This window comes from Mauremys mutica, chromosome 2, assembly GCF_020497125.1.
Source record: "Mauremys mutica isolate MM-2020 ecotype Southern chromosome 2, ASM2049712v1, whole genome shotgun sequence".
Classification (NCBI taxonomy): Eukaryota; Metazoa; Chordata; order Testudines; family Geoemydidae; genus Mauremys; species Mauremys mutica.
Window position 1 is genome coordinate 135,511,732 of NC_059073.1, and position 11,584 is coordinate 135,523,315.

At 49.5% G+C, this 11,584-nt stretch overlaps 1 protein-coding gene across 2 annotated transcripts in view; it reads right to left on the reverse strand.

The window, feature by feature from the left end:
• LZTS1 (leucine zipper tumor suppressor 1) overlaps positions 1-7,628 on the reverse strand; it is a 43,083-nt gene extending 35,455 nt beyond the window's left edge. Inside the window, exon 1 of one of the 2 annotated variants that reach the window (XM_045007463.1) lies at positions 7,505-7,628. The gene's annotated coding sequence lies outside the window, so the exon portion shown is untranslated. Of the gene's footprint in view, positions 1-91; positions 413-7,504 lie in introns of those variants that run through there. The other variant, XM_045007464.1, reaches the window with a different exon arrangement.
• Between the last annotated feature and the right edge of the window lie 3,956 nt (positions 7,629-11,584).

Genomic DNA, 11,584 nt, shown 5'->3' on the forward strand with positions numbered 1-11,584 from the left:
TATTCAATTAACTTTTAAACAAGATTGTCGGTAACCCGTTTGCTGAGATATCATTTAATTGTTATTTTAAAAAAAATATACAGGCACTTACATTTCACAGAGGCATATCTGCTGGTAGAGTAGCTGTCTATGCTGCTGCTGCCGCTGATGTCTTGTTAAATGTCAATTAAAGATGTAAATGTTCCTTGCAATTTGCATGCTGAATTAGAACCTATGACATAGTTTTCTTTGCTTATGCAATATGGCAGCCCGCCAAATTCATCCCTCTTGCATCTGTGAAACCTCAATAAACTCCCCTTAGAAAATTCCATTGATGGCAAATGGTCTTGCATTATTACATGGCAAGGTAAAATGAGCTTGTCAGATGCCTTTTCTCTTAAAGCAGGATGTAGGCAAGAGTCCAGCTGTGGGATCTCTCACACACCTGTCGAGAGCCAGTGTCCTAAGCTAGAAAAATGCTCATCTCCCCAAAGCAATAGGCTCAGGAGATGAATCTTTGTAATAAATAATTGGCAATAAAATTATTGTAAGGAACTAGCTTGTGTGTATGTGCACTGCTGCCCTCTGCTGCTTGGAATCAGGCTGTTTGTCACAGGCTTTATGTTGCAAACAAAGCTAATGGAGATTCTCTTTTAGCTCAAGTGGTAGATGAGTGTGCTTTTAAAGCAGGAGGATCCTAGTTCTATCTCTGTTGTTTCCAGCCCATGTGGCTGTGGTGAGCAGCATGGTGACAACACAGTAGTCCTCTCTTGCAGTCCTGGACCATGATAGGGTCCCTAGGTGCCACAGCGATACAAATAGTATAATAATAGCAAAGGTTCAGAACTGGTTAGGAAAAGCATCCAGACAGACTCTGCAAACCTTCTGAGGTCCCAGCCATTTATTAACCAGTCCCCAGCGTCACCCCTAATTTTAGATCATGTTCACTTTTTCTCTGTAATCGGTATCTCTTGAAAAGAGATCCTCAAAGGCCAACACAGCAATGCTTTGAATGTCCTCCCAGGGCATGGCTTGTGCTGCAGCTTAACCCACACTTTTATAGATGTTTTTTTTTCTTTCTGTTTGTGCACCTACAAAAAGTCTCTCAGGGAAAACCACAAAGACAAATTCAAGACCAGCAAGGTAAACACCCAACGTCAAATACATTAGGCAGCTGGTGACTTTTAAGGCCTCCTGGCCAACCAGCTGGGGGAAGCACATGACAGAGGAGAAAGGAATACTGAGACACACAGGAAAGTAAACAATCAGGCAGTAAGAAGAAATGCTCAGGTTTCCCACCAATGCTAGATCCTCAGCTACCCTGAAGTCCGCAGGGCCTCTGTTTAGCCCCAACTAGAGTTAATTGGAAATGTGTTTTGTGCCAATGTGCCAATTTGTCTCTGGTTTGATGAATTTTTGGTGAATCAAAGCCTGCTAGGCAGGTTTCCATGGAAAACCTGCATGTTTTCCTGCCAGCTAGGCTGCTGGGGATCTGGTCTTCCATAAGTAGGTCTATTTGAGTGGCATCCACACCAGCACTCAACTTGGCTTATCCTCCATTGCATTGACAGCTACAGATGTACACGGGGTGCATGGAGTTCTCATGGGGTTAGTGCCTGGGGAACAGTACCTCTCTGCATGCCCCGAATGCCTGCTTTGAGAGCACAACCCAGTGTCAAACCATATCACTCACTCCCAGGACAAGAAAAGACTCCCGAAGGGAAGGAAGGAAGCTAACAATCTGGAATTAATTAGCTCAATCTGCTTGAGCCCAGTGTCCAATGGAGGTCTGAGACAATAGAGCAGCAAGCATCCCGGCTGCTAGCGTTACACCGCAGGCTGAGGGCTGCCTGAGACTCAGCCACCCCTTTGCACAATCTCTAGTCTGCACCTGCAGGGTTACTGACACAGCATAGAGCTCCCGGTGGTGTCTTGCATGGGGCAGAGGAATGCTCCCAGCAGGATTTAATCATTTTACAGCTACAGGCTGATTATCACTTAGGTGGCATCCCAAAGCTTTCCCCCTCTTTCAGAGGGCCAGTCCATTGCCTCCCCCAGTTCTCTCTGTCCTGGGGCCCTTCCCTATCCATCCACCCACCCACCCATGTGCCCTTCCCTATCTATCTCTCCCACATGGGTCACCAGAGTATCTGAATGCACAGACACCCTGCAACCTTCATCCTGCAACTCTGTGGTGGGTTAATGAGCAGGAGGGTATCCCGCTGTCCAATGGTTCTGCTGCTTTGCATCCCCGCCATAGCCAGCGGCCCTCCTACTCCACAATTTGAGTGACCCTGCTGCTCTGCCTATGCTGTGGCTTCAGGCTCTTCTGCATGGCAGCCAGTGCCCCTAGCCATGCCGTTGTTGCTCCTCAAGGTTTGTTATCTAGCAGGCTCTTGAGAAGTTCCATCGCTTTGATGTCTGTGTTATATTCTGCCCCCTCAGTCCATATAGCTCGAACCGCAGGCTATGCCTCAAAGTGCGGCTGCTCTGGAGTGGGAAGGGGCAATTTTCAGCCTGAGGAGACTTACCCGTGCTCCTGCTCATCCAGCGAGCGTGCTGAAACTCGCAGTGTAGCCAAAGAGTGGTGGGAGGGGCTAGCTGCCTGAGCACATACGTGGAGTGGGGAGCTAGTCCCCGCTGCTCGTCTGCCGTGGCTACATTGCTCTGATTAGTGTGCTAACTCAATCAGAGCTAGCAGGGGTGTGTCTACCCATGTCATTACACCTCCAGCTCCATTGTAGACATCAGTCACCACTCGCCTTGACTACAAACACTTGATCTCTGACCTTCAGGCATCTCATCACCTCTCCCATCCCTCCAGTCCATCTAAAGCCCTTTTGTTGGGACCATCCCTCTTTCCTGCTGCCCTGGTCACCTCACCATCACCCGCCTCCATCCTGCACCTCTCTTTCCCCTCGACTCACTCCAAGCTCTTTCTCCTCTTTTCTCCTCACCTTGTCCTGGCTCCACTTCTGCTCTCATTCCCTCAGGCGACCCCGTTTCCTTGGCACATCCACCCACTTCCCAATGTCTCTTCATCGCTTTATCTTTGAGCGGATCATTTCGGTTTAAGCAGGGCCTGGACCTTGCTGAGCGCCGTGTGTGTTGCTAGGGGCAAGCCATGGCCTTTGGAGGTGGACCCTGGTCTGGACTGCAACCACACTGAAGTGTGGGCTTGTCAGAGGGCTGTGGTTCAGACCCATGTCTCTAACTAATATAATAATGCTTCAGCGAGGTCTCAGGAGTAGTAACCAAGACACACTGACAGGTCCTCGAGGGATAGCTCACACTAGGTCACTTCTGTTCTCAGCACCCCTGATTCCAGCCTTGTTAACCAAATACGAAACCTCTCTCCTTGCCTGGGCCACCCTGTATCAGACTCCCTGCTCCCTCCCCTCTCACTGCCTCTAACGAGACCAAACACGTCTCATCCCTGACGTCAGATGGCCTCTGTTCAAGGTCAGTCTGTTCTGTCCAGTTCCACCCCGTGAATGCCAACCCTCCGGCAGCTGCCCCCTCACACTCTCCCCACAAGTGCCTGAGGTGTTCCCTGTGCTCCATCTCCACAGCCCCATTGGTAGGAGCTATCAGCCAGCCACTTTTGGGGAGGGCTCAGTGGAAGACCCCCTTTCCTCACATCCAGCTTGCTTATCCAGCCAATCCCAGCTTGCAAGGGCAAGTGCACAGAGAAAAGGCTCGGCCCTCAGGGGAGGACTTTGGGTCTTTTATTAGTACAGTCATTAGTGAGGGTATCGACTGAGGCATATGCCCATTCTCCCCAGCACGGGAGCAGAGTGCCAGCCTGGAGTACCTTTGCTTTTCTCTCCTCCAGTGAGTCAGGCATTGGGACACCCTCCTTGTCCCCATTCTCCTGGAGACCTGGCTCGGGGAACCCTTGTTTCCTGCACTCCCAGAACAGAAAGCCCAGCCTCATGCACCCCAAACCCACTCAGCTGGGTTTTTAAGGGAAGTAGCTCTTGAGTTCTCTCTTTCCTGCGAGAATCTAATGTTTTTTTGCCTCCCACCACTCTTCCAGCCCTGCCTGCCAGCGAAGAATGACTAAGGTGGTGGGTGGAAATAGAGTGAATTAAGACCAATTTAGTAGCCCGCAGTGCGAGCGAGGGTGTCATGTAGAGAACTCGGTCTGTTACAGACACAGCTGGGTATCTCCAACACTAGTGAACTGACAGGGGTGAAGGGTACAATACAGTGTGTGTGTGTGTGTGTGTGTGTGTGTGTGTGGAGCTGAGATGTGAGAGACCGTGCGATTGTGGTTGTGATTGTGACAGAGAACGTACGTGTGCAACTGTGTGTGTGAGACAAAAGGCCAGATTTTGTGTGGCAGCCCCATGTTTTGCGGGTGCACTTTTGCATGTGCAATTAATGGCACCAACATTTTTGGCAGCCACAGTGCATTGCACCAGTGATTTTTTTGCACTCAGAATTCATTGCACCAGTGATTTTGCATCCACAGATAGACGTCCAAATGGCAGGGTTTGCATGCTGTCAAAATAGCCCCTTTTAACATTAGGTCCTGAATATGGGTATAAGACTGTGAAGCTTTGTGCAACGCCAAGTGCATCCAAGTGTGCCTGTGTGGATTTGGGTGTGCTACTGAGAGTGCGTGTGATTACAAGGGGGTGCATGAGGCTATGGATGTGTTAAAATGAACCTGGCAGGCTCTCCTCTGGTGAAGTAATTAATCAGAGTCTGGAGTGACAGAATCAGGAATTCAGATAGTGCAGCCTCATTAGGACTTTTGTTCCAGGTGGTGCACTCCACTGAGATCACGTCTGCTCACACTCCAACTCACCACATCACTCAGCAAGGAAAACAACCTCGCTGGCTGTATTTGAACAATGAGCATTAAGTATAGGAATAAACACATGCTTGCTCAGAGAGATGGGATTAGGCACTGCTTTTTCACCTCAAATGAGTTGGGCTCCAATAGGCCTTAGGTCACAAAGGCAATGAGTTTGCTGGTCTCAGTTTAGTACTTAGATATTTATTTTTTCACATGGAAAAGAAAAATATAATTAGTCTCAGTTGGCACTCTCCGGTTGAAAGGGATCCAGGACTAGTCAGGAGGAGGGGACCACAGGGCAGGATTAAGGGGCACTAGCAGAGCTGTGAGGAGGTTCAGGACTAAAATAATACAGTGTTGTATCAAGTTGGGGGGCAAGGATCTCAAGGCAAATCCCTGTCATGTGACGAGGGTGTTAGTCTCCACTGATTTAATGATATAGACCCTGTAGGTCAGGAGGAAGTTGCATTGACAAAGCTATGTACACAGGAAGCTTGTACAGAACTTGCCCACACTGTGCCTGCCTCTCAAACATTACAAACTTTAAGCATTTGCCAAATTTACCTACACATTTAGAAAAGAGACACACACGCCATAGACCCCAAACTCCAAATTCTAAATGAGCACAGAAAATCCACCGACGCTGCAAATTAGCGAGCCATCTTAAAAAGGGAGCAAACCCCAACACACGAAACCTGCCAGCATCCCCGGGCATCGTCCAAACTTCTAATCTGCTAGGGGGCAGTGAAAGGCTGGGCTGCTGCGTTCCATGATGCCCAGATGTCTGGACGCCACTAGAAGGCGAGAGTGCCTGTGGAGGGTGACAGCACAGAGTGTTCCTCTGCTATGGCATTGCTAAACCCTCAACTGCTGCTTTTGGCTGCAGAAATGGAGCCCTGATCTTCCCATCGCTGGCATATGAAACCCCAATAGACCCAAAGATAACACCCTCACAGACCAATCAGAGTTTCTCACATGTACACTCACACAAGTATCCATATTCTAAACATACCACCATGGATACCCCAACACGCATACACGCACACACACATACGTACACACGTGCACACACACACACACACAGAGACACTCATGTCTACAGAGACATACACCCACACAAACAACAAGCCCTTTCACCCTCACACTGTTTGTTTCTCCCTCTCCAATAACATGACCCACCCACTCACTGCTTTCCCACAGCAACTTATTTCTTATGCAAGAGATCAGCCCTTTTCTTGAGTGTTGTACAGAGCTGGGAACAGTTATTGCCATTCTAGCTCTTATCTTCCCAGACAGTACGTGGATTCCGATCGTAGCAGAGCCAGATGTATAACTCCCCTGCACTCTAACTGAACCAAACTAGACCTTGAGGCTCTTGTACAAGCAAAATGTTCTGCACTTTCTTCCATAAGGAACTTTTCAAGACTTAAGAGCAAGTGCAAGGAAGGAGCTGAGCCCGAGATAACCGGCTGTGCTGCTCCGACAGAACTCACTAACTGGTCTTAAGCAATGCACATTTCTTGAAGTTCCTGTGCTGGGCAGCACAGAGTTACTGGTTTCATATTGGGCAAGAGCGATACCTGGCTTTTTTGGTGATCTCTGTCTCTGTGTCTGAGCCCTGTGTGTTGTAATCTGTAGGCACTGTGAGCTAGGCTGTGTGCGCACTATGATTCGACACAGGGCTGTACAGAAAACACACACGGAGCAATATATGGGTTAAGTGGTGTGTCCTGTATGCTGGGTGTACAGCCAGTACGCATTGTATATTGTGCATACATTGTGCATTGTCCGTCCACTGTGTTGCATGATGTGTGTGCCCTGGGCATGTTATGTGTGTAATTTGCATTGTATGTTGCGTGTGACCTGTGGGCACTTAGGTGTATGTCAGTTGCACCAAGCACTGCATGTTGTGCCTGCACTATGCATGTTGTGTACTGCCTATGCACAGAGCATACTGCATGTGCACCGTGTGTGTTGCCTATAGGATTGAGTGAGACAACCCCAGTCGATGAGCTAACCAAAAGCGCCTGGATCTTAACCCTACCCTCTTTGGTTCTCTGTCCTCCGGTCAGTTCTCCTTCCCCCCCCCTCTAGTCATAGGTGCTGGAATGAGGGGAGCTGCTGCACCCTCGGGCTCAAAGTGGTTCCCGTCGTAGACAGGGTTTCCAGTTAGGTTCAATGGCACCCCCACTATACAAACTGTCCCAGTGCCCCTGCCTCTACTGATGCAAGTCCAGTTACAGTCTCTCCTGGGACAAGCCCAACCTCTTAACAACCCTCTCATCCGATGAAGTGGGTTCCAGCCCACGAAAGCTTATGCCCAAATCAATGTGTTAGTCTCTAAGGTGCCACAAGGACTCCTCGTTCTTTTTGCTGATACAGACTAACACCCCTCTGAAACCCTCTCATTGTGCTGCAGTGACTGGATCGAAACTCCGGCAGACGGTACCCCTGAAATGTCCCCAGCCCGCAGCTGAGCTCTGCTTTCTGTCCCCCTGGTCCTCTCTCCTCTGGGGCTGGGAGCGCCCTGTCCAAAAGGGCTTATCCCCCCCGGTGCATCTCCACCAGCGCCTGCCCCTCGGCACCCAGAGACAAAGTGCGGCCAGGTACCTGCCTGAACATGCAGCCCGGCCCCTTCCCCCTGCACCCAGCGCTGGCCTGGGGGCCCCGCTGTGCCCGACCCCCGCTAGGGAAGGGGGGGAAAGAAACTTGGGCTACCTGGTGTCGCGCGGGTCTCCTGCGCCCTCGCCCGCTCCATGGACGCGCTCAGCGCCGCCGAGCTCCTGCAGGCAAGTTGGCTCCTCGCCCGGCCGCTGCTCCCCGCTCCATCCCCGGCAGGAGCAGCCGGGTCTGGGCGCGGGGGGAGGCGGAGCTGCGCTCTGCACGCCCCGCGCTCATTGGCGGGCCGGCTGCAAGCCGGGAGCCCCGCCACCGGGCTTTGTGTCCTGGATGACAGCTGGGCATTTGTCAGGGACTTCCCCCCGCCCGCCAGCTCAAACATGCACTCACAGCCCCCTGCCCAAAGCGCCCCCCACCGCTGCTTCCCCTTGCAAGCAGAGCCGGCCCCTGCCTGATTGCCCTGGTTTGCTGCCCCCTTTATGGGGGGGGGCAGCTGAAATAGTGGGGGTAAAGCCAGGGGAGTGGGAACCGTGTGTACAATGGGGGTGCTGAGAGCCATTGAACCAGATTGTTCACCTGGTGTATGATGGGAACCACTTCAAGCCAGGGGGTGCAGCAGCCCCCCTAGTTTGGTCCTGCTTTGAGCAGAGGGTGGGACTAGATGACCTCCTGAGGTTCCTTCCAACCCTGAGAGTCCATGATTCTGTGATTCCAGCATTTACGGGGAAAGCCGGGTGGGATTTAGAGATGGGAGAGAGCCTGCTGGGGCTGCAGGGCCACGCGTCTCCATCTACCCCTGGTCAGAACGGCTGCACCATGTGCCCGCTCAGAAGGCCCCACTCCCACGGGTGATCGTGAGCCCAAGTGTAAATGACAACACAAGGGGCAAAGCAGGGGGAGACTCAGGTCCCATCCTGTTGAATCCTACACAATGTTTCATAACGATTTAAAAAATGTCAAGATAGTCACTCTCTCTGTGTCTCTCTCATATGTGAAGGTGGCATGTAAGCACCGACACCAATCGTCTATTACTATCTTCCATCTCCTAATCCATTGTGGAAAACTCAACAGCACTTAAGACGGATGAAGGCAATAATGGCTTGGTAGTAGCTGTCTGAGCCAGCCGACAGAGATCCTGCCTACAGAATCGTTGGAGCATCCTAAAGATCTCTACAACATCCTAAAGAACGCTCTATTCAATTCTAAAGGACACATCAAAAAACCTTTAGAAAGGCGATAATGGCCTGTGAAATTCTGTAGGGCTTTTCCATAAGGGAGAACTGGGCAAATGGTTTGCAGTAATCTGGGTGACAGATTTCATCCCCCCACCATCTTTAGGAAAGATCTTATTCTCTATTAAATTATATAGGATTTTAGAGTCACTCTATTTGTTACCACTTGTTAAAATTATTGCTACAGTATTGTCCAGTCATGATAAAAGGCAGCCCCTGCACTGAGGAGCTTGTAATCTACTTGGGCAGTTCTACAGAACCCTATTGATTTCATCCCTATTTGGTTCTATAGGATTTTTCCTTAAGGGAATATTACTATACTTCTGTGCACCTTCTGAGACTGAGCAAGGATGATGGAAGTGGCATAAGACTAGGTTTTCTCATGGCATTTTGGTGCTTCTGCTTTTAACTAGCATCCATCAGGTGGGACTATGAAAACAGAAACAAAATTAAATTAAAAAGAATGAGCTAGATTTTTGCAAACCTCAAGAAAGATCTGGTTCCAATTGAGGCTGAAATCCTTATTCTAGCTGATCCTGTTCAAACTGGGTAGTGATAACGTGTTTTTTCTCAGACAGGTGCAATGCCCATCTGTCTATAGCGAGGCATGATAATATATTTATCAGGATTCATGCATCTACTGGGATGTACATGTGCATGTCCAGCCAAAGTTGGCATGGACATGTGAGTGATGTTGGGGTGTGGGTAAGTATGGGAGACAGAGTAGTCCAGTGGCTCAACAGGCTCTGAGACAACCTTACATTGAGTAAGTCACCCAAGTTATGTGCCTCAGTTTCTCCATCTGAAAAATGTGGAATAATACTTACCCACCTTATAGGGATGTTGTGAGGATTATCACGGTTATTTATTTCTATTACAAGAACACCTAGAGGTCTCAATAAAGACCAAGCCCCATTGTGCTAGGCACTGTACAATCAAATAGCAAATCACTGCCCTGTAGGGCTTACAGTCAAGTCAGAAAACGGGAATAGATGCACCCAAAGTACTATATCAAGCATCACTAATTGTGGGTGTCTGTAACGTGTATTTATCCATGCACATTGCATATGGACATGTATCTGTGTGACTGTGTCAACACTGCAGAAAAAAGGTGTGCTCTTAACTAGGTTAGCTAACCTTGGTTCAAACAGCAGTGAAGATGTGGCAACTTGGCTTTTAACTTGGGTTACCAGCTTGAGTTCAACCACAGGGTGCCCTTTAGGATTTCGCATGAGTTGCTAACCCGAGTTAAAAGCTGAGTTGCTGTGTCTTCACTGCTATTTCAACCTGAGTTAAGGGCACACCTTTGTTACAGTGCAGACATAGCCTGTGTACGTAGATATGAGCACCTCTGGAATCTGCTTTCCAGAGCTGTGAGTGCACCAAAAAGTAACGAGGGGGATGAAATGCTGCTGTGTAATGGGTGGGTGTGTTCAACAGATCACCTGTGGGCTTAGCTAGTACAGCTCCCCTTTCTCTTTGTCTAAGGAAGCTCAGCCTCCTGACCCCTCCTGCCCTCTCCCTCTTTACTGAATGGCACATTATTGCAGAGGGTTAGATGTGCTGGGAAGCAACACCCTAGCCAGCTTTGCTATATCACCTCCTTAGAGTGACTTACAGACCTTGCAAATAGCTGCTTCCTGGGGGGTGATGGGAAGTGTTCTCCACAACCCACTCCCTCTGCTCATTCTATCGCATGGACTTCTCCCTGCCTGGAAGCTTACGCCCTTTAGAATGTAACAGGGAGGAAACTAATAAGACTGTCTAGAAAATGAACAGGGTCCTGCAGAACTGACACTAGAAACCTATAGTTTTTAACAGAGAATGAGAGCTTCCCTATGTGTTTTTGAACCATCCTATAGACCAGGGGTCGGCAACCTTTCAGAAGTGCTGTGCCGAGTCTTCATTTATTCACTCTGATTTAAGGTTGCGCGTGCCAGTAATACATTTTAATATTTTAGAAGGTCTCTTTCTATAAGTCTATAACATATAACTAAACTATTGTTGTATGTAAAGTAAATAAGGTTTTAAAAATGTTTAAGAAGCTTCATTTAAAATTAAATTAAAATGCAGAGCCCCCGGGACCGGTGGCCAGGACCTGGACAGTGTGAGTTCCACTGAAAATCAGCTTGCGTGCTGCCTTTGGCACACGTGCCATAGGTTGCCTACCCCTGATATAGAAGGAAAAGAATTGCCTGTTATAGTCTGCAGAATGGGTGGACATTTTGTATTGGTCTGCATGGGGGCTTTTCCATCAGGGAAGGCGTTTCTGCCTCCATCTTTCTCACTCATTCTCTAATTCCTTCTTCTCACAGTAAGATGAGGTTTCCCTCCCTCCCATGTTGAGCAGACCTGTTTGCAACTGGTAAGCTGACTTAGCCCTTTGGTATGCACTGGCTGGCTGGGTAGCCCGCAGCACATCTGGGCTTGCACCACGTGCTGCAAGACTGTCTGCCTCTCAGCCAGGTGGGAGGTGGGAGCGCTCTCTCCCTGTCTTGAGCCCAGCCCACACTTGCACCCAAGCAGGGAGAATGGGCCAAAGTCACTCCCTGCCCCCCCCCGCACACTTCAGTGCATTTTGGCACCAGTCCAAAATCTGGGCATCTGCAGATGTTTTAAAAGCTGTCTGGTGTCAACCTGAGATTTGCCCATGCCACTGTCAAGTGGAGCACATGCCTCACATCTCACAGCACCTATGGCACAGCCTTTGCATGGCAGTGGGAATCTTACTCCGAGAGGGGGTTGGCCCTTGCAATCCCCACAACAAAGTGAGGCCCTTTCTCAGGCAATGCAAATGCACACACATGGCACCGAAGCGTGGGAATGCAGAGGTGGGGCTGCATCATCACACTACCAGTTCTGGAAAGGTAGGAAAGTTCATCAGTGCCAGAAATTAACCAAACGTCACACAGGGCTGTGCATGGGAAACCAGAGACAGAACATGCTC